The 20,934-nt window shown below is 32.5% G+C and overlaps 1 long non-coding RNA gene across 1 annotated transcript in view; it reads right to left on the bottom strand.

Moving 5' to 3' along the window:
* Positions 1–20,934, bottom strand: part of LOC148113346 (uncharacterized) — a 120,237-nt gene that overhangs the window by 20,059 nt on the left and 79,244 nt on the right. The window contains exon 2 of the long non-coding RNA XR_015734453.1: positions 8,214–8,308. This is a non-coding gene — a long non-coding RNA (uncharacterized LOC148113346). The remainder of the gene's footprint in view (positions 1–8,213; positions 8,309–20,934) is intronic.

Below are 20,934 nucleotides of genomic sequence, written 5' to 3' on the forward strand. Positions count from 1 at the left end.
GTTCTGTGGCCGTGGCTTATTTTGTGGGCGTGGCTTGATGGTTATGTGACAATCCTTTAGGATTTAGAAGAGGTACTGGTCTACCAGGCTTTTAACTGCTTGCAGAGCTATACCGGTCTACCCATTTATTTTTGCAGGCACTGGTCTACCCATTTATTTTTGCAGGCATTGGTCTACTCATTTGTTTTTGGAGGCACTGGTCTACCACCACACTGCCTTTTAACACTGATCAGCTGTAGGGGGTGAGGCCAAATAAAAGGTAAGAATAACACGGGGGGGATCGAGGGGACGGGGGGGCAGAACCGGTTCGGTGATGTCATATCGTCACCACTACCGGCTCGGCCGAACCGGGCCGAACCGGGAAGAACCCACCACTGGAATGATCCACCACTTTTTATATGCTCACAGTATTTGTTTTTCTGCTTTTGTTTAACTTTAACTTAACCTTGATTGATGAGAAGAGTCTTGGTGAGAAGTGATTAGTGCAGTGAACTTTAATAACAAGAACATAGAACTAAGTATCACCCTTTGCTTTTATATTTGACCTGGACAGATATAACTTCAACTTAAAAAAAAAAATTGGCTGAATTTTTATTATGCCAATATATTGTATATTTAATTTTTCCATTGAACAACAAGAGATTCTTGATTGTTAATGCTCTTTTTCTTAGGACAGTTTTGTTCACATTAAATATAAGAATGTACTATAAATATATTATTATTTTTTGATCCTGTTTATAAACATGCTTTAATGTTCATGTGAAGTAAGGTAGTTGTTTTCAAATAATTTTAGCTATCTTTAAAAAATGAGAATGTTGGAGGTTCAAATTACATGTAAAATTTTGCTACCTCATATTCTGAAACCTTGCACTTCAACCTTATGTATTCTAGAATCTTACAGCTCTTTGTGTTGTTATCTGATTCATTAAGAAAATACCAATGTTTCTGTTGGCTCCGTCCTTTTAATATCTGCAATGTACTGTATATAATGTCTAACTACTTTCTATCTACCTAAATGTGTAGATAACGCATAAAAGCATTCTATGAAAAGGATTTTAAGGTTAGTTTTTGCCATACTTTCTTCCCTACCAAAAAAAAAATATTGGATGAAATGAAAAGATGGATGTTATCAAATTCTGTTCCTACTGGTTGTCCCTTCCATAAGGGAAGTAAGAATTTAAGATTACATGCATGTTATCTGTATTAGCTAACCAGATGACCAGAATCACTTTTTTAGAAATATAACTATGTTTTTCCAGAAATATCTTGAAACAGATCTGATGGTTATGATCTGAACCAGAAAAATAATCATGTTTTAAGAGGTATTTGTTCTGTAAAAAGTAAATGATGATTGTTACTTGCTAATATACCTACTTGTCATTCATTTTTTATTTCTTATGTATGGTCTTTCTATCTTTAATTCTGTGAAAACTTCCTTCAATTAATTAGAACAATCAATAAGATCACAATGTAATTATTCCAAACTAATATATATAAGCAATGATAATATCATAAAACAGTATCAATTATAGTTGTATATGTGTGTGTATATATATAGTGTGTATGTGTGTGTGTGAATATACAATTTTATATGTATAAACACACACAAACATATACGTACAGTATAATGTATAATTTTCATAAATCATGAACAGCCCCTTACCACCTAATCTGATAATATATTTCATACCAATTAAATGCCTATTTATCAGTTACAAATTGTTCTGTGATTAAAAATATATCACTGAATCATATGAATCATATCACTGTTAACACTAGATGTTTAAAAATGAGATTTTTTTCCCCTCCTATTTTCTTTATTTTTAATAGTTATGGAATCTCTACAGAGTGGAGAGATTGGAGAGGAAGAGGTTTAAAAAGAGTAAACTGTTTAGTTTTCTATACATTACAAAAAAAGTGATCATGGCAGCAGCAGAAAGGGTCAGGCAAAGGAGACATTGATTATAAAAATTGCTTGCTTATTCTTTTCATCCTGTTGCAAAGATGTGGCATTGCAGAGAAAGGAATTTCAAGAGAGTAAAGTGTTTGCATAATATGCCCCAGTTCCCAGCAGTGCAATCACATTGATTTTGATGTGTACATGACAGTAAACAAACACATGAGCATTCCAAAGGTGGGGAAGTGATTAAGAGGCAAACTAAAGCTGAGGGTGTGAAACTGAATAGTGTCTCTTTCCATTCCAAGCACAGTCATGGTCATATGAATTCTCCTTTAGTAACTGTTTCACTTAATGCCAGAGTTGCTAGTCCGAATTAGTGTTATTAAGAGAGGACCACCTCTACATGAATTTTCTATTTCAAAAAGCCATTAAGAAAAAAAACTGTATTATAGCTCAACGTATTTTTACACAACATATTTTTGCTAAAGATCTGAAATACGTTTTATCAGAATGGGACATAATAAAAAGGAATGCATAGCTAAAGTCCATTGCCAAAATGATAATAACACTGCACTTGATAATCTCCTTATTTATATTATTTGCATATTTAAAAATAATCTAAACCTTGACTAAACTTTTGTCCAAATAATTATGTGCCATTTTGAACTTTTTATAACCCAAAAGAAAACAAGTCAGGAAAAATTCTTTGCCTATCCCACAATCACTTGGTTCTTAGCCAAAATCAAAAGTATTATGCTGTTGGTGTCAAGTCTTATAAAGAGATTGTTGTAAATGTTGTATATTAGACTTTTTCAAGTAAAACCAAGATAAGTGAGAATCATCTGAATACTTTTTCAATGAGCTGCATAAATGCCTCAAATGTACGAGTAGAAACCATGACTGATTATGTACCATTAAATTGATGTGGACTCTTAGCAAACATGTGCACTTTTAGGATCATCTCAAGTAGACATTGTAATAGCTGTTCATTTCTAATGTATATTAGAAATATAAAAGTATTATATAAAAATATAAAAAACATCTGTTTGCAAAGACATATAAAGAATCATCATATAAAACAAATTATCTCTTTTTAGCAAAAATATCCATATTATATATATTAAATAGTATTATTTATTATGTCCAGTATTGTAAAACAGACTGTACTAAGATAATACAAAAAGTTCACCAAATGGTTTCAAAATGATACTGGCTAAGAACCTTAGTCCATTATCCAAAGGATATTATTATACAGAAGGTAACAAAAGTGATTCACCTAAACTCATAATGGTTTCGGTATACTCTTAGAGGGTATGGTTATAATTTGTGGCTCCATCTGTTCAAAATATACATTCCATGGCTTTATAATAATACTATCAACTAAACAGCCTTGCAAATTGCAAGAATGTTTAAAATACACAGAAATAATACATTAGAAACAGAAATGGGTTTCTCCCTTTCCAGAAATGGGTAGTTTGAAATCTATACCAGTCTGGATACAATTATCTTTTGTTATAGCTCAGGTGTAGGCTATGCAAACAAGACTCTATCGCCTTTTTTGTAATTATTGTAAGAAGCTGAGATGAACAATTCTAAGAAAGAAAAGTTTCTTTGCTTAATGCTTTATAAAATCTGGCCAGAAAAAAAATGTTTTCATATATAACTAAACTTTCAATCAGATATATGTAGTTCATGACTTTATAGTTGGACTGACTATTCAAGGAAGATTTCAGTAATAGAAAATTAAAAAGTTAAAATTCCACTTTAGGTTTGTATTTCTAATACTTTGTATACATACATACACTTGCAATATACTATAGCTTGAATATTGCAAAAAATAAAACCCTGTGTCAAAAGAAATGGATTTTTAAAAAAGTTCTTTCCATGAAACAGGCAGTTCCATTAACATTTCCATTCTAAACATAAGTTATATGCACTACTCAAAGTAGTAAGAAGGAATAATGTAAACTATTCATAGGAGTCAACCAAATCAATGAAAAAGTCCAAAGATTAAAATAGGGTTGCCTTTCTCACAACACAGGGAAGAATGATTTAAAAGAAATTTACATAAAACTAAATTCTTGAAGCATGTGGTTCATTTTACTTAAAATCTTTTCTCATCCCTGGTACACAGAAAAATAAAAGCTTTCAGAATTGTAGTATTACAACAGAGATTTTATTCTTTACAAATGGTAAAATCTTCATAAAGCCCAAGATTTTCTTTCATATATAAATGGCTCCAATTTGTATAATGGAACATTAGAATGAAATTATTGAAACATGATATAGAATATAGAGGATCATAAAGTTTATCCCTGATACACTGCAGGAAATCAACAATGCTCATTCTGTGTGAAATGGTAGTCCTGGGAAGTTTCATTGCTTTCCATTAGAAATAAATGATTCCTGAAATATTATCCTGTGTGCTCTAATTTTGTAGAACTCCTAATGTACAGACTGATTTACTCATCTCTATTCCTCATGTAGTTATTGCAAGCAAGACAGTTGATGTTTTCAAAGGAAAAAAATCTAGTAATAATACATCTCCCATAGGATGATTCCTATGCTTAGAAGAAATCTGAAGAAGAATTTAACTTATTCTAAAGGAGCAAACACAGCAGAAAGATCACGGATGTTGCAGTGTTAAAATATTCATACAACTCAGAAATTCAAGTAAATTAAGTTAGCAATATTGTAAAAAAGCATGTGATTTAAGATAAGTGAAGGAATTAGTGAAGGCAATACTGTTACCAGTATCTATTATGCTAATGGTCATCCAAGGGGAAGATAAGAATAATGCTTTCTGAAAGCAAATTTCCAGAGTTATAGATAAATAGTCTAGCATCTATTGAAACAAAAGTCTACTTAGCATAGTCCTTCCAAGAAATTCCTGACTAATTTTCATGATTAAAGATAAAGGAAAATTCTAAAACATGTTCTGTGCTTGTTTTAATACTAATCAATAGGAAAATTTAGTTGAGGAAATGGAAATAGCAGAAAATAGCACCGCAATATAGTGGGCTTTTTATTTTAAGAAACATTAACATTTATATATATATATATATATATATGTCTTTTTCTTTTTCGTAGGCTTTTATGTGCATATTCTTTCTAGCCAGGTTTTACCTACGTAAACTAAGTTGTTCTACAGCCCTGGTTCTGTGAAATCTCATTCACAAGTTTCTGGGCCTTTTTTCTGCTGACAAAAAAGGCAGCAGAAAAAAGGCCCAGAAACTTGTGAATGAGATTTCACAGAACCAGGGCTATAGAACAACTTAGTTTACATCGGTAAAACCTGGCTAGAAAGAATATGCACATAAAAGCCTACGAAAAAGAAAAAGACATATATATATATATATATATATACACATACATACATACATATACATACATATATATATATATATATATATATATATATATATATATATATATATATATATATATATACACATACATACATACATATACATACATATACATACATATACTTTGGACTAAAATTATTTGAATAAATAATTGTAATTATAATTTATAATTATTTATTAATATAAAATATATTAAGTTATAATAATCATAAGGAAGACTCATAGCTAAGGGAAAACATTAGCTTAAAACAAGTGGAAATCTTAAGAAATTAGCTTAAGACAAGTGGAAGTTCTTAAACTTTAGTAATAATAATAGTAACACTGAGCTGTGGCGGCTTAGCAGTTAGTATACTGTATTGTAGGCTAACTCTGCTGACTGCCAGTAGTTTGATCCTGACCGGCTGAAGGTTGACTCCTTCTGAAGTCATTAAAATGAGGACCAAAATTCTTGGTGGAAATATTGCTGATTCTGTAAATTGCTTAGAGAAGGGGGAAAGTATACACTGTAAAGCAATATATACTGTACGTCTAAGTGCTATTGTTGTTGCTATATGTATGTTATGTCCACATCAATAAGGAAAAGAATAGGCAAAAGTATATTGTGTCAAAATAAATTTCATGAAGACCTGAAAATGGCCTGCCTAAGAAATAAAAAAAGAGACAGGTCACTAAGGAGTATTATAGATTTTCCAGAATTGTGAAAATATGTTGGAAAGACCAAATCTCAAATTGAGTTGAATTTGGCAAAGTAGAAAACATTTATTTTTTTAAAAAGGTTCTTCGTTCTTAAAAGCAAAAGAAAGACCAAACAATCAGCTTGCCTGCTGATCAACTAATATGCAAAATGCTAACAGATATTAAAAGAAAGGGAAGACTTCTCAACCTTTGAGGAGAAGGAATACATTCCACCAAGGAATTGTGAAAGAGCATACAGAAATCATTAGATTACAGCATGAAAATAGAGAAACATAGTACAGAAATATCAATTTATGATAGATGAACCTAAATCAACAACCCATATGCATTATATGTTGAAGAAACTTACTGATAGTTTAGTTTAATTTCTACATAGTATTCCATAGTAATTGACTGGAGAGGGTAAGCTTTCTCTTCAGAAAAGAAAGGAAAAAGGAGAGCTAAGGGACTACAAACCAGTCAAACAATACCTGGAAATTTTTTTAGAACAGAATGTAAACATGTAATTTACCAAGGTTAGCAAAATCGTTCAAGATTAATCTTATCGAACTAACTCTATTTCATATTCCAATTGGGTACTTCTTTGATAAATTAAGTATATGCTTTAAACCTTATATGTCTTAATATCAACAAAGTATTTGTCAAAATATCCTATGACATTCTGATTACCAAACAAGGATGGCATGATAACTAAGTGTATACCTAGCTGGTTTAAAATTGTTTTCCAAAGACTGTTCATTAATGGAGCCATATGGAGATGGACAGAGCTATTCAATGGATGAACAAGTGAATTTGTGGCCTATAATCTTCAACATTTTTATTGATTTAGATGAGGATGGAATGCTTATCAGTTTTGGTATAGGAGACAAAAATTAGGAGAGGGTTTGTTAAGGAATTTGCAGAGCGACCCTTGAATAGCAAGGGTGTGCACATGAAAAGCAATTGAGAGTAGTTAGGAAATAACACAGCCAATACTGAGATACACTGAGTTGTGTTTACTTTCAGGAAATAGTAATAAGGCACAGTCCAATAAACAGTCCAGGTCATTCACAGATAAAGCAGTAGATGGTTAAACAATAGTCCAGGGATAATCCAATAACAAAGTCTTCTTACCAGTCATTGTAGTCATACACAATAATCAATTGTTCTGTATTTGCAAACAGTAGCAAAACACAGCAAAGAGCATCAAAGATAAACAAACCATGTTTCAAGCTCCCTCTTAAGGACATTGGCTACAGAGCTAACCAATCAGGACACAGTATGATGCAATACAGCAATACAGCAATCTTAAAGCTATATTGATGGTTTATATATTGCCAACCCAACAAGTTAGGTAATTATCATTTTCTAACAGAGTTAATATTCTAGGAAACAGTAACATTCAAAATGATATGTTACATTTCAGAAATAAACTAATAACAGAACAAACTATATTTATTGTGTTAAGAGAGACTAATACAACCACTTTCAGTAAGAAACAAAAATGAAATAAAAATACAGGATGGGATGTCACATGGCAAAAGAACACGTGAAAAGGGAATTGGAATAGTTGATCACAAGCTGGATATATTTTGCATGGTTCGGACCCTACCATGATCCTGTTCTTTACACCACAATTTAAAAAGTACTGATAAAATGAAATAGATTCTGAGAAGGACTGGAGGATGATCAGGAACCACAATGTGTCATATGAAGAGCAACTGAATGAACTGGACAAGTTTATCATTTAAAATAGGAGACTGAAAGGGATGTGATAGTGCTGCATAAAAATATGGAATAATGTCACATAGAAGAAAGGCAAGACATTCCCCATCTTCTCCAAATATAGAATGAATGAGAATGCATAATGGATTTAAGTCACACATTCTGACCAAATGTTATAAAAATATCCCTAACAGAAAGAGCAATTAGACAATGGAAGCAATTACTAGAGACATGGTAGGTTCCTTTCACAGGATGTGGTCACGGAAAGAATGGACAGCCATCTGTAAGGGATGTTTTAATTTGGATTCCTGAATAGAGCATGAGTCTAGGCTCAATGGCCCAGTTTTGGTTTTATGAATCTATAATTTATAATTGAAACCATTTTAAATATTGTTGCTTGAAAGAAATGAATGAATTAATTAATTAATATGCAGTAGAGAAAAGATTTTTCATAAAGCCAAGGCAAACTGTTCTCTATTAAGTCTATACAGGCTCTATTTGCATGACACAATTGAGTTAACCTACTATCCCGGCAACAGACTTACCTCTCTGTACAATTAGCACATGATTAAAACAGCATATTTTTTTTTGTATTCTAGAAGACTAGAAGGCAGTGACTTCCTTGCAATTTTGGTCCAGACTACAAGAAAAAAGAAAATAAAAGTTATAACCTGATTAAGTCAGGATTATTGTAGACATAGTTTACTTATTCTTTTTCTTCCTTCACCATTTCGTTTTATTTGTTTGTTGAAATGATAAATGGGAAAATAGAACATGGTTGAGATTGACTTGTTTCTATGGGGCAGGTATTTCTGTGTTTATTATATTTATATACTCCTTTAATTTAAAAAAAAAACCCACAATTCCATCAATTTTCTTTTAATTCCTAGCAGCAAGGAGACATAAACTTCTATTAACATGACTAGTCCTAAAGATAAAGCACAATGATCAGAGAGTAAGTTTTGCCCCAATCATATCAGCTATGGCTATTTGTTGTTACTAAAACTAATCCAATTTACTATCTCCCCTTGACACAGTTAACATTCTACATATGAGTATCTAATCCAAGATATTCCAATACCATTGTAATTAAATAGGCATTTTGAAATCTGATTTCTTGTTTATCATTTTGACATTTCCCCCAAATGTTAAGAAATATGATTACTTTAGATATGCTACATAAAATTCTAGTATTCTTTGGAAAACTCTTGAAAGATATGGAAGAAAGTGAAGGTAAGTGAAGGTTTTACAAGACATTTGAAAGATTTCACTCTACCAATGATCTTATTTGTAAAGCATAAATGTAAGGTCACTAGGTTAACTTGAAATTATCTTTAAAACTACATTTAAAGATATAGTGTTGCTTAGGAAGGTGTATAGTTGTTTTCTAATGGTTCTGTGAAGCCAAATCTCAGATCATCATCACTGTATTCCACTTGACAATAAGATGAACTTAAATGCTGTAATTAAAAATAAGAACCACTTTCATTAAATACTGAACTCCCATTGTGCAAATTACCCTAGGTGCACTTTGCATAATCCTTCTGAATCTGTAATAGGAAGCAATTCAAAGAAAATATTGAATAGGCTAAAAATATTCAGTGGTTCAGTATAGGTAAGTCAGAGACCTGCCTTGTTCACCAATACTAACATTAACATATTAATTAATACTCTGAATTGTCAGTATTTTATAATAATTCATATACTTATGATGTTAGTTTTTGTTTGTTTGGGAAGTAATTATGATCTAGTTTACAATCTTTTTATGAAAAATCATCATGTAGTCTAACGTAATCAATTGGTCAATACAAGTTTGATCCAGTAAGCTTTTAAAATGTAAATCCCTCTTGGATTTTTTCTAAGATACAATCTGTAATTTTGTGTTCCCTTTTCTAGGAAAATTAAACAGTATTTATTGGAATAAACTGCTTATAACCATAAAAAACAGAGTATAAAACATTGTACATGTAATGTTAAGGTCATAATTTTTATCATCACATTTGATTCCAGTATTACTCTATATAGTGTGCTTAGTGAAAGAAATACACATAGAAAGCCATTTTTGCTTCCTTGTAAAATATATCTATGGAATTCAACAGAATCCTCTCTATTTTTTTTGAAATAACTGAAAGATTCAGTTATTTAAAGATTCATCTTTTTTCATGAGACTAGTAACTCAGACACATAACTAAACTTAGGGCATGTTCTGACATATGCCAAGGGAATCTTTTGAACATTATGACCTGGGAATTAATGGAAAATCAGATATTCAACAATTTGGGTAGAGGTACAATCAACAAGCACTAAATCTAAAACTGTAAAAGGATTTCTTCCCGTTCTAGAGGTTTCCAAATAATATCACAAGATATTACCATGTCATTTATTTATTTTTAACAGTATATCAAATTATAAGTCTTGACAACTCTGGACGGCATAACTCCAAAATAAAATGGGATGTCTCTGAGTTATGATCAAAACCTTGTGATATTAGTAGCAATACAGAAGTAATTTTCTATTGCTGCCTTGGATTTTGTATCTTTTATTTTAATTCTGAGTCTAGCCTCCAGTTCAGAGGTTTTCTAGTGGTCTTCTAACTGTATTTATTTTAATTCAGATAAATCCCTCCGCCCCAGCTGATTCAAGCTGAGAGGACGGGCATGCTCTGAATTACTTCAATTAAACAATGTTACCTCTCAGGACATACGAAGCATGCTTCTTTGTCTGGAATAAAGTCAGCTCCCACCTTGTTAATGTTCCAAAGATCTATAAAGACCTGACTGGTCTCCTAGATCTTGGGCTAGGCAGTTAGTGCCCTCTTACTGGAGGTCAGTTGCTGGTGTGCTATTTTTGGATTTACTAGTCCTTCTTCCTTTTGTTTGTCTGAGCCTGGTTTTGTTGCTGTTTGCTTTTGTTATAGTCTTATACTTGTGTGTGTGTTGTGAGTCACCTTGAGACATCTGGAATTGGGCTGTATCAAATAAAATAAATAAACAAATTTAAAATTACATTAATACAGTCTTTCCTCTCTAAGAGAATTTTGGTTGTTTTTTGGGTTGTTTTTTTTTTCCTGATGTGAAATCAATCCTGTAGTGATGTCACTATGTTCCAATTCCCAATATTAAAAAATAAAACATGCATTGCGTATCCATCATTCATGTGCCAGTGCTTCATCATGTAAGTAGCATCCTTCAGAAACAAAGAGAATTAATATGACCTTCTATAACAATAATCAGAATTACTACAGTGCATGTCTCTCTTAAGGAATCTGTGTGTCTGCATGCACATGCCCATGTGGAAAAAGAACCAGTATATTAAATTGCTTGCTTTGCTGGGGACAAAGGGAATGTCAACAGAGACTATTTAAGGTCATTAATTCTGGTTTAGAGAGGACCAGAAAATGAGACAATCAAATTCTCTTGGAATGGAAATGAATATTCATGAGAAGGTTTCTTTCATGAAAGAAACATTGGCAACATCTTTTACCAAAATATGATGAGTTTGCTGAAAAATCATTTTAACTGGATTTTTTTTTCTTTATGGGTTCTACTGTGCTATGTTTTCTTTTCTTTTCTTTTTTAAAGAAAGAAATGGAAGGAAAAAATTTATCAAATGCCTTGCTTGAGCTCCAGAAATCTTTACTGGAATTCAGCAAGCTCTGCACAACAAAAAAGAGCATTGTTAGCAGAACCCCATATGGATTGCGATCAAATTTTGGTAACATGCTTTTATGTGAACAAGAAGAAAAAGGGTTTATCTTAAGTCTTTTACATAAACAGTTGATTTAAAAGCCAAAGGTTAATCAAATGCATATGATTGCACGGCTCTGATAAAATGTTTATTGAGGCAGTAAATGCCTCAAATAAAACAGCTACAGAAATTCTTGTAAGTCTTGATAAAGGATATTTCTTTTTCTTTTGCATATTTGAATTACCTATATATTACATGGTAATTTGCATTGTTTAGCCATCTCCTTCCACAAGGAAGCTTCCCTTTAATAAATTCTGTATCACATATGCTTTCTTAAACCATCAATATATTAAAATAATCTCACAACCCATTAACTGCTTTTAATAAAAGGAATAATATTTCTTAATAATTATTTTATTATTAAAAACATTTGCCAAGATTGAATGTTGCATTTTTCTACTTATTCCAGCAGAGCTAAGCAATATTTTAAATTTTTTTAAAAAGTTGATTTTCAAAGATCATTTAGGTTACAATGAAGAATATATTTACTACGTGGGCTGTATAAGGTATTAGTAAATACATTTGTTGGGGAGGGGAGAAGAAAGCCCTGGCTGTATTCATCTATCAGAATCAAGACTGAGAAACACTCCAGATCCCATCAGCCCTGGCTGGACAGGGATAATGAAAACTGAAATTCCTGCTGAGAGGTGGGAGGAGAAATTTACAGTAAGGGGAAAAGACATCAACTTAAATATGCACTCAAAATAAGTATCAACAATTTATAAACATTAGACAGAGAATGGACAGTTCTGTATGCTCATCCATTTGTACATGCAGTTTTCTCACCTTGAAGAAATTAGAGTGGCATTGAAGGTGACCTTTATTTTAGTGTTTCATTCAGTTTTTACAACAATGTTAGTTAACATAAAAGATGAAAGGTGTCATTACTTAAAATGCTCAATTGTACTGTTTGAAGAAAACACTTTAGTTGCATTTCAGATTATGTCATAGATCATTTTTATGATTGTTACTGGAGTTACTGATGTTTAGTATGAAAAATATGCTTTTCTGTGGCACAGCCTGAATTCAGTAGATATATCAAAGGACTATGGAAAAAATATTCAAGAATATTTAGCAATAATTCCTCATGTGCAATTCTTTCCCCAATAAAAAGAATATTAGACCTCCCCTTGGTAAAATTAAGCTTTACTTACAGTTAGTTTCAAAGATTCAAATGAATTAACAGTAATCTCATATTGATCATAACTAATATTTAATCTAAACAAAAATACACACACACACACACACACACACAAATATATATATGTGTGTGTTTGTGTGTGTGTCTCTCTCTCTGTATGTCTGTCTGTATGTCTGTGTCTGTCTGTCTGTATATTGTGTCCATGAGTTTGCAAAGATCTTGTAAGAGAGCTCAAATCTTATTCTACTAATTCATATATATGATGTAACTATAGATATGACAGAAAATAAGTTATCCTGAGTTTGCTTCATCCAAATTAATTCCAATCTGTTGCATCTATATTGTGAAATGATCTTCAGCGTGATTCCCTTACTTTTGCTGGGGTGCAATAATATAAACATCTCAGAGGTATAGACTGTCCAGGTAATTTGTCTATCAAAATGAAAACAATTGACAAGCAACAGTAGTTTTTTTTATGATTAACTTGCATTTTATTTCTGGACACACAATCTAACAATTAGCTAGCTTCTACTTCCTGCATAGCTAAATAAATTATAGAGATGTAAAGCACCATATATTGGACCCATCTCACAAAACAGGAAAGAGCTAAAAAAGTGTTGTTGTTTTCACTACTGTCATCCATCACCTTAATGAGCATTCAAAACTCTTTTGAAAATTAGGTCCCTGTGATTACAGATTTTCAAGTATAAGCTTCTGCTGTCTCTGATTCTGAAACATATTAATATGAATTTTATGCTAATTTCTATTCCTTTGACCTAGAGTTTATGTCAAAGATTCAAGAGGATATTGCCTAATTAACAACCTCCCTCCCTCCCTCTCAAAGCTCAATTCACCTTCTCATTTCATTAGAAGGTTCTCTACCGTGCATATTTTCTTTTTTGAAAGAACAAATAGACAAGATGCTGAGGATATATGCTATTTATTGATGCCTTAAAAAGTACTTTTCCCTTGCACATTAAACTGTGTGGGGAAAAAAAAATAGTATTCTACACTTAGCCTCTCTGACTGATACTGTGTTAGGGATTCAAGTGATTCTTTCTTTGTTGGAATTTCTGGGGGGGCAGGAGTAGGGAAGACAAAAATAAATAAATAACACAGCATTTAATTTTCAAAAACTACCTGTCCTGTACAACTTAAAATCATAACTTAATAAGTTACGGTTTTTTTCATGGAACCAGTAATTATTCAAGTATTTTCCTCCAATATTAGTGCATTATTCATACATTATATTAGTGAACTAGCAAACTAGGCTGTCAGGACCAGGGGTGGGTTCTACTGACCTTTACTACCGGTTCGCAATGGGACTGCACGCTCACGCTTCTGTGTTTGTGCAGATTGTCAATCATGACGTCCGAGTGGGTGGGCGGAGCCTCCTGCCGCTTTTATTCCTGGTTCTAAAGAACTGGACAGAACCAGGAGCAACTCACCACTGGTCAGGACTACATTGTATCTAGTATTTGTAGATTTCCCTGACATTGTATGCCATATGCTAAATAAATAATAAATAATAATTAGTGAAAGATAGGAAACTTCTAATTCCAAGAAACAATTCAAGATTTTTGCCCCTTAATAAAGTAACTTCAGTATGGAAACAAAAAGACATTTATAAATAAATATGAAGAAAGAATTAAGTTTGTGAGGGGGGAAATCTACAATCTGTATTTCACATTTAATTTTCTTCACATAATGCAACATATTAAAATAGGTAGACTATCTTGAGTTCCAGACTTTAAATTTAGGTTTAAAGTCTGATCCAATAACTTTAAAATAACTGTTAGTTCATACTTGAATAAAGCTCAGAGAATGATTAAGAAAGTCATAGGTCATTTTCAGAAGCCTATTAGGTGGTTTAGATCTTCTTGGCTGTGTCATCTTGTTTTCCAATCAATTTGACCAAATAATAGAGGAAGCTTACTTATCACAACCAAGATTGGTGTACTTCCAAAAGCAAATTGCTCACACTGTAACTAAATTGAAAGAGAACCAAATGAAATGGAATCTGTTGAACTGTTATAACTAGATCAAGGAAATTATAGAAGAGAGACATGGAATTGAATTGTTATTATTTTTATTAGACTTTTTAGGTAAACCTTTATTGCATGTTCCACAAACATCATGATGTGATAAATTGTATTTTGGATACTACTATTTCAGAATATAATAATGAATGGATGCTTCCATAAGAAAAATAAATATGTAAAATTCCTTTCCTAATTATTTTTAAAGAGTAGAATCTCAGTGTGATCCCAAAGTTTCTTCTGAGATAAATACAGTGACAGATGCACTATAACTTGTAAATAAGCATACAAAAGTATTACTACTTTTACCATTATACATTGACACCTATAGCTACAACCACCATTTCTACCATCTCTCACTACTGGGCATGCTTCTTAGAGATGATGGAAGTTGCAGTCAGCAACAACTGGACTGCTTCTGGCTGCCTATCTTGAAATATATTTGCTAATTTCAGAGATATCATTATTCCCGCTCTGTAACAACATCCAATTGCAGTATAGTCTTAGCTCATTTTTTACTGCCACAATAATCGAATAATCTAATCTAATAATCTAATAAAGCTGGGTGGAAAAGAAGACTGTTAAAGACAATATATGGTACTAAACAGAGAAATTTATTAAAGAATTGTATAAAACTGATCATGTGTTGCCATGAGAGAATAATCTGTTTGGTGAAAGTAGAGCAGCTTTCTATTTAAACACTTGCAGCCCTTCCTGATCACAGGTTCACTGTGATAGAGGGTAGTTCTATTTACAGACTCCTTATATCTATATATATCTTACCATAACCTTGTTGCAAAATATCAGAGTTCTTTTTAAAAACATTTTTCTATTAAAGAAGGGGAGTTATGTAACAACTTAGAATGCTACCGACTGCTTTGTACTAAATTGTTCCTGCCCCCATGTCCCAGAGCAGAACATAGGTAACTAATCTAAGCTTTTCCAGGAATACATACGTACAGTATATGCAAAAACATCATTTGTAACTGTGGGAAGCCCCTTAGGTATAAAAAGCCACCCACACTCAACTCCATTTTGTTAGCTGCCCAGAATCACATGTGGTTCGGCTTCATCAATAAACCATCTTTCCAATCAGCCGCCATGTTGTTTCCAGTGCTTTTCTTCCAGCTTGGAACTGAACTAGATGGATTTTTCTTCCAACAGTAACATAAGGAAAGAATAGCTCTATCTATCTATCTATCTATCTATCTATCTATCTATCTATCTATCTATCTATCTATCTATCTTTCTATTATTTTAAAACTTTATTCCTGCAATATATAGAAACAATCTGCAGATAAAAACCAGTGCATAAATTAAAAATTTAAGAATTAAATCAGAAATTGATAATTTAGATTTTAAAATAGCAAAACTGAAAAAAATCCAGTAATTTATTCACATAAAACAAGAAGCAAGCATTTGGAAAATAAAATTGTTAAATAATTTCTAACAGTTATAGCATACATTTTGAAAGTAAAGAAATGAAATGACTCTCCTACAGGCCCCTAATGTGTTAAGTATAAATGTACCCCTTTTCATTGATTGATTGGTCATGGACCTAAATGACCACATAAATACTATGTATAGAACAGCCCAGTGCACATATCCTAGAAGATTGAGAAGGTCCCTGAGGATAGGCTCCACCCTGAGCCCAAAAGCTTGGAAGAACAAACCTCTGGTCTAGACCGACTCAGATTGGATCCTGCAACATTATCCTGAGGCACATATATTTGCCTTCATTTGCAGTTTGACTAAAATTTAGGAAAAATAAATAAAACAGAACATAAATTTCTGATAATCCAGGTGTTTCTTCATTTCTAAAACAATCTTCAACTAGAATTATATACTTATAGCCATGTCCATCATCAGAAATCAAATTAAATCTATTATTGGAACAAGGAATTGGAAGAGCTTGGTTACAACAGCAAAGACCAGGAATTGACAATGTAACTGACCACAAATTGCTTATGTCAGATTCAAGTCAAGCTTAAATATAAGAACAAAGCCAAGGAATTTTCATAATATATCATGAGTATATACACACCATTTTCAAGGAGAACATTAGAAGCTCCTTTGAAGTCCTAAACTTAGTTTACAGGAAACCAGCAGAATTGTGGAATGTTGTAGTTAAGGATAAACATAAAAAAGATCTGCCAAAATCTAAGAAACAGAAGAAAGCAGTGTGGATGTCAGAACAAATAGTGGAAATTGCCAAGAAGAAAAAAAGAATCCAAATATAAGAATGATAAAGTTCATAGGAAATTAATTAAGATTTTCAAAGATAAGTTAAAAGAGAAAAAAAAGTAGTATTACAATGACATTTAAAGACAATGAATGGGGAAACAGACACAGAAAGAACATTGAAAAACTTCCAGAAGATTTCTAAACTCAGCAAAAAGTTCCCAAACTTAAAATTGGGACCAAGGATGTCAGTGGGCAGATTATCCCACTGATAATGGGATTTATGCTGATAATATCACTTGAAAGTCAAGAATAAGAGCCTTGGTAGTACAGTGGTCTAAGGCACCCTGTTATTAAGCTGGTTATTAAGACCAGCTGCCTGCAATTACTGCAGGTTCAAATCTAGCCAAGGCTCAAGGTTGACTCAGCCTTCAATCCTTTCTAAGGTAGGTAAATTGAGGACCCAGTTGTGGGGGCAATAAGCTGACTTTGTATAAATATACAAAAGGATGAAGGCTATTGCTGAGCACATTGTAAGCCGCCCTGAATCTCCGGAGAAGGGCGGCATATAAATCAAAATTTTAAAAAAATAATAATTATAGGGACTTTGAAAGGTGTTAAAGTAAGTGACTTAAATATAATACAATGCAATATTATAAAATTTAACATACATGGCTAATATACATGTCCTAATTATTTTGCTACTATGGTTCATTTAGTCAACCCTGACTTCTGGTAATTTCAGGAACAAGTCCAAGAAGTTTTCTTGTCAACAATTTTGGAAGTGGTTTTCTAACCTTTTTTTTAAATCACCCATCTGGCTTTTGTGCTTAAGGAAGGGCTATGTCTCAGATACTCCTGGTTCCTAATCCAGTATTTCCACAACTACATCAAACTGGCTGTCATTCTAATTATAGCTACAGGGGGAAAAGGAGTTGTAGATGTAAAATAAAGAATTAACTGGAAGCATTTTCAAACTGCCCTTATAGATAAATCTTCATTATATCTATATTCCCAAACAAAACATATGCACAGGCTAAATGCACATTTACTGTTCAATTTTATACATGTTTACTCAACATCAGGTCCTGCAACATTAAGTGGAAATTACTTCTAGATAAGAATGCATAAAATTGCACAATTACAGGAACAAGATTTGACTAAATTAAAAATATAATTTCTGAGTCTAGTACTTGGCCAGTTAACAAACATAGATAGAGTGAATTCTCAACTGCTAATTAACAAAATCAGGAGACATATAATTTTTTAATAGTTTTATATAGAGCAGCCTAATTGTAAAAGAACAAGCAAGCCTTTAATTAAAGATTTCAGTGACACCCGTTTATCCTGATTTTGTGCATTCCCAGCAAAAAAGGACAATATCAGTATAAAAAACAGATAATGCAACAGCACTAGCAGCCATATTGTCTCAGAAAACTCTGTCACTAGACATTATTTTGCACATCAGTGACATTGCTAGAGTACTTATGAAGGGAAGGGTCAATCAATATGAGTGCTTTCAGTTCAGGCTTTTATCATGCAGTCACTCTGCATCACTCATTGTAATTTTATGGAAGGTCAAGACTTTTTTTGTTTCCACAGTGCAGCCTTCCCTCTTTTTTTTTATTTTAATTTTTAAAATTTTAATTTTGTGATGCTAAATTAATCAAAAAGCAAAATATAAATGCATACAACAGCATTAAAGAGCAACCTGACTTCAGAATCAAAAAGCATAGTAATACAAAAAGGAAAAAAAAAGGAAGATTAAACTTGGACATTATAAAAAATTGCTACAAGTTATAGATTTTCAGTTTGAGGTTTTACCCATCTGTTAGGCTGGCCATTAACAAATACACACACACATATACACACAAAGAACTAACTATCTTTTGGAATGCTTAGAGGATTATAATTTAAGCATAATGCTGCATTAAAATTGCCTGACAATAAACATAGATATGCTCTTGAAGAAAAATTTGTAATGAGTAAAAGAAATATCTTATAGTGTTAAATTGTTTCCCTCACATGTTCTATTTAAAATTTCCTTTTAAAATTCTAGTTAAGATATATACTACATGTTTTACAAGTTTTGTCTAAACCAGGGATTCCCAACCTCTGGGATGTGGTCCATTACCTGGCCGTGTCCTATTCTCAACTAGGGTATATGAGTGGTGAGCAGGCACGAACCCACAGCTTGACTTGCATGAGCAGGGGTCTGGTGCATGTGGACATGCACATGCATGTGCAGCTCAACTTGCACAAGTTGAGCTGCATATGCACATGCATCAGGGGTGAGTTCTACTTACCCTTACTACCGGTTTGCAATGGGGCCGTGCGTGCGCGCTTGCTTCACTCACATGCACAGAAGCGTTCTGATGACGTTGGGGTCAGTGAGTGGAGCCTCCCGCCAGTTTTACTACCAGTTCTATAGAACCGGTGCAAACCGGGGGCAACCCACCACTGACATGCATATGTGCACCAACCCACCACTTGCTTCCCACTGGTTCCCCTCCCCCTCCAGCCTGGTCACCAAGCCACAAAGGTTGGGGACTGCTGGTCTAAACAATATATTTCTTAAGACTATAATCCAGTGGTAAATATAGATGGAAATGAATTCTCATTTTTATCTAAATAAAAACTGTTCAAATACATATTATTTATTTATTACTTCACTAATATTATATAGAATAACTGGAATTCTCTGGGTGGAGTGCAGTTGGCTACAAGATCCATCCTAGATATTATTGCTATTTGTCTTTCATTTCTGATGGAGGTTCATCAATATTGTGTTTGCTCTTTTTATCTTATGTAGGAAGAAACCTATTGCTTTTTAAAGGCTCAAATATGCACACACTTTATATTTTCTTGTGTTTTCTCCTATTGATGAAGGTAACCAGATGTATACTAATACATAAATCATGTTAACATTATTAAGATTAAAATTGTTGTGCCGTATGGCAGCTGTCACATTCTAACTAATCATGTGACTAAATCATATATGATGGCTGCACCATCTAGTGCAATTTTCATAACCAAATAAAATATATAGAAATATTTGAGAGTAAGTCCATTTGAATTTGAAAGGATTTTCTTTTCAATAAATACATGCACCACTGTGATTATTTAAAATAAAGCATCTTATAAATCAAAATACGGGGGAAAATAATATAGAAATAAAGCAAAAATCATCAGGATTCAAATTCACCTACTGAAATGTGGTATTTATTGCATGCTTGGTACAAAGGCTAGTAGCTGGTTTTATTAAGATGATGCAAATTATATTATTATACATTTAGAATACAATCAAAAAATTTACTCTGTCATAAATGACAAAAAAATGGGGTTTTTTGCTTTCAGTTGTAATGTGCATTGTACCACATACCGTACTATTACTGCATTTTATGAATGTGTAAACTTGTACATATACAGACACACATTTCAAAGATTCAAATAATAATAGAAGAATATTTCCAAATAAATAACGTGTAAATTGTTTATATTCTAAATCTTTTATGTTGCCTAGAAAATATTAGATGCCTGATGCCAATTCAATGTTCTGGATTGTTTAACTTTTTTGTTTTCTTTAGGCACATTTATTTTTGTTATGCATAGATTACTATCCTTCTACTTTCACACTGACAGATTCCAGTTCATGCTTTAAAAAAAAGGAGATAGGATTTTTGATATGGTGTAGATATATAATTGCCACGAATCTATCCAGGTGTAGCTAAATGATTTTTTCAGGCAAAGAACTAATAGCAAAGCTTTTTATACAGTAATTTCCTTGGGAAGGTTCAACTGAATGAAAACTCATCAGAAACCCTGCTGGGATTCCATCAGCAGGCATTTATTTGCAGTTGCTTCTACACCTGCTTACACAGTAATAATACACTAGTGAGTTAAACATCTATGCCAATGCAAATTAGCTTTATTTTGATCCAAACAGTGGATTTTAACACATAGATAAATAGAAAAAATGTGGCTGTGTGCAGAAGGCAGTGTATATAATATATGTGCATTGTGTGTGTATGTGTTTGTACATGCATGTGTATGTGCATGTGTAAATTTTCTTTCACATTTTAAAAGCTATTAAGTCCCAGAATTACCCAGCCATTACTATTTATAGCATTATCTGGAATACTATAACAACTTTTTCAT

Source organism: Pantherophis guttatus, chromosome 5 (genome assembly GCF_059756535.1).
Source record: "Pantherophis guttatus breed Tessera chromosome 5, ASM5975653v1, whole genome shotgun sequence".
In the NCBI taxonomy this organism is placed as follows: Eukaryota; Metazoa; Chordata; class Lepidosauria; order Squamata; family Colubridae; genus Pantherophis; species Pantherophis guttatus.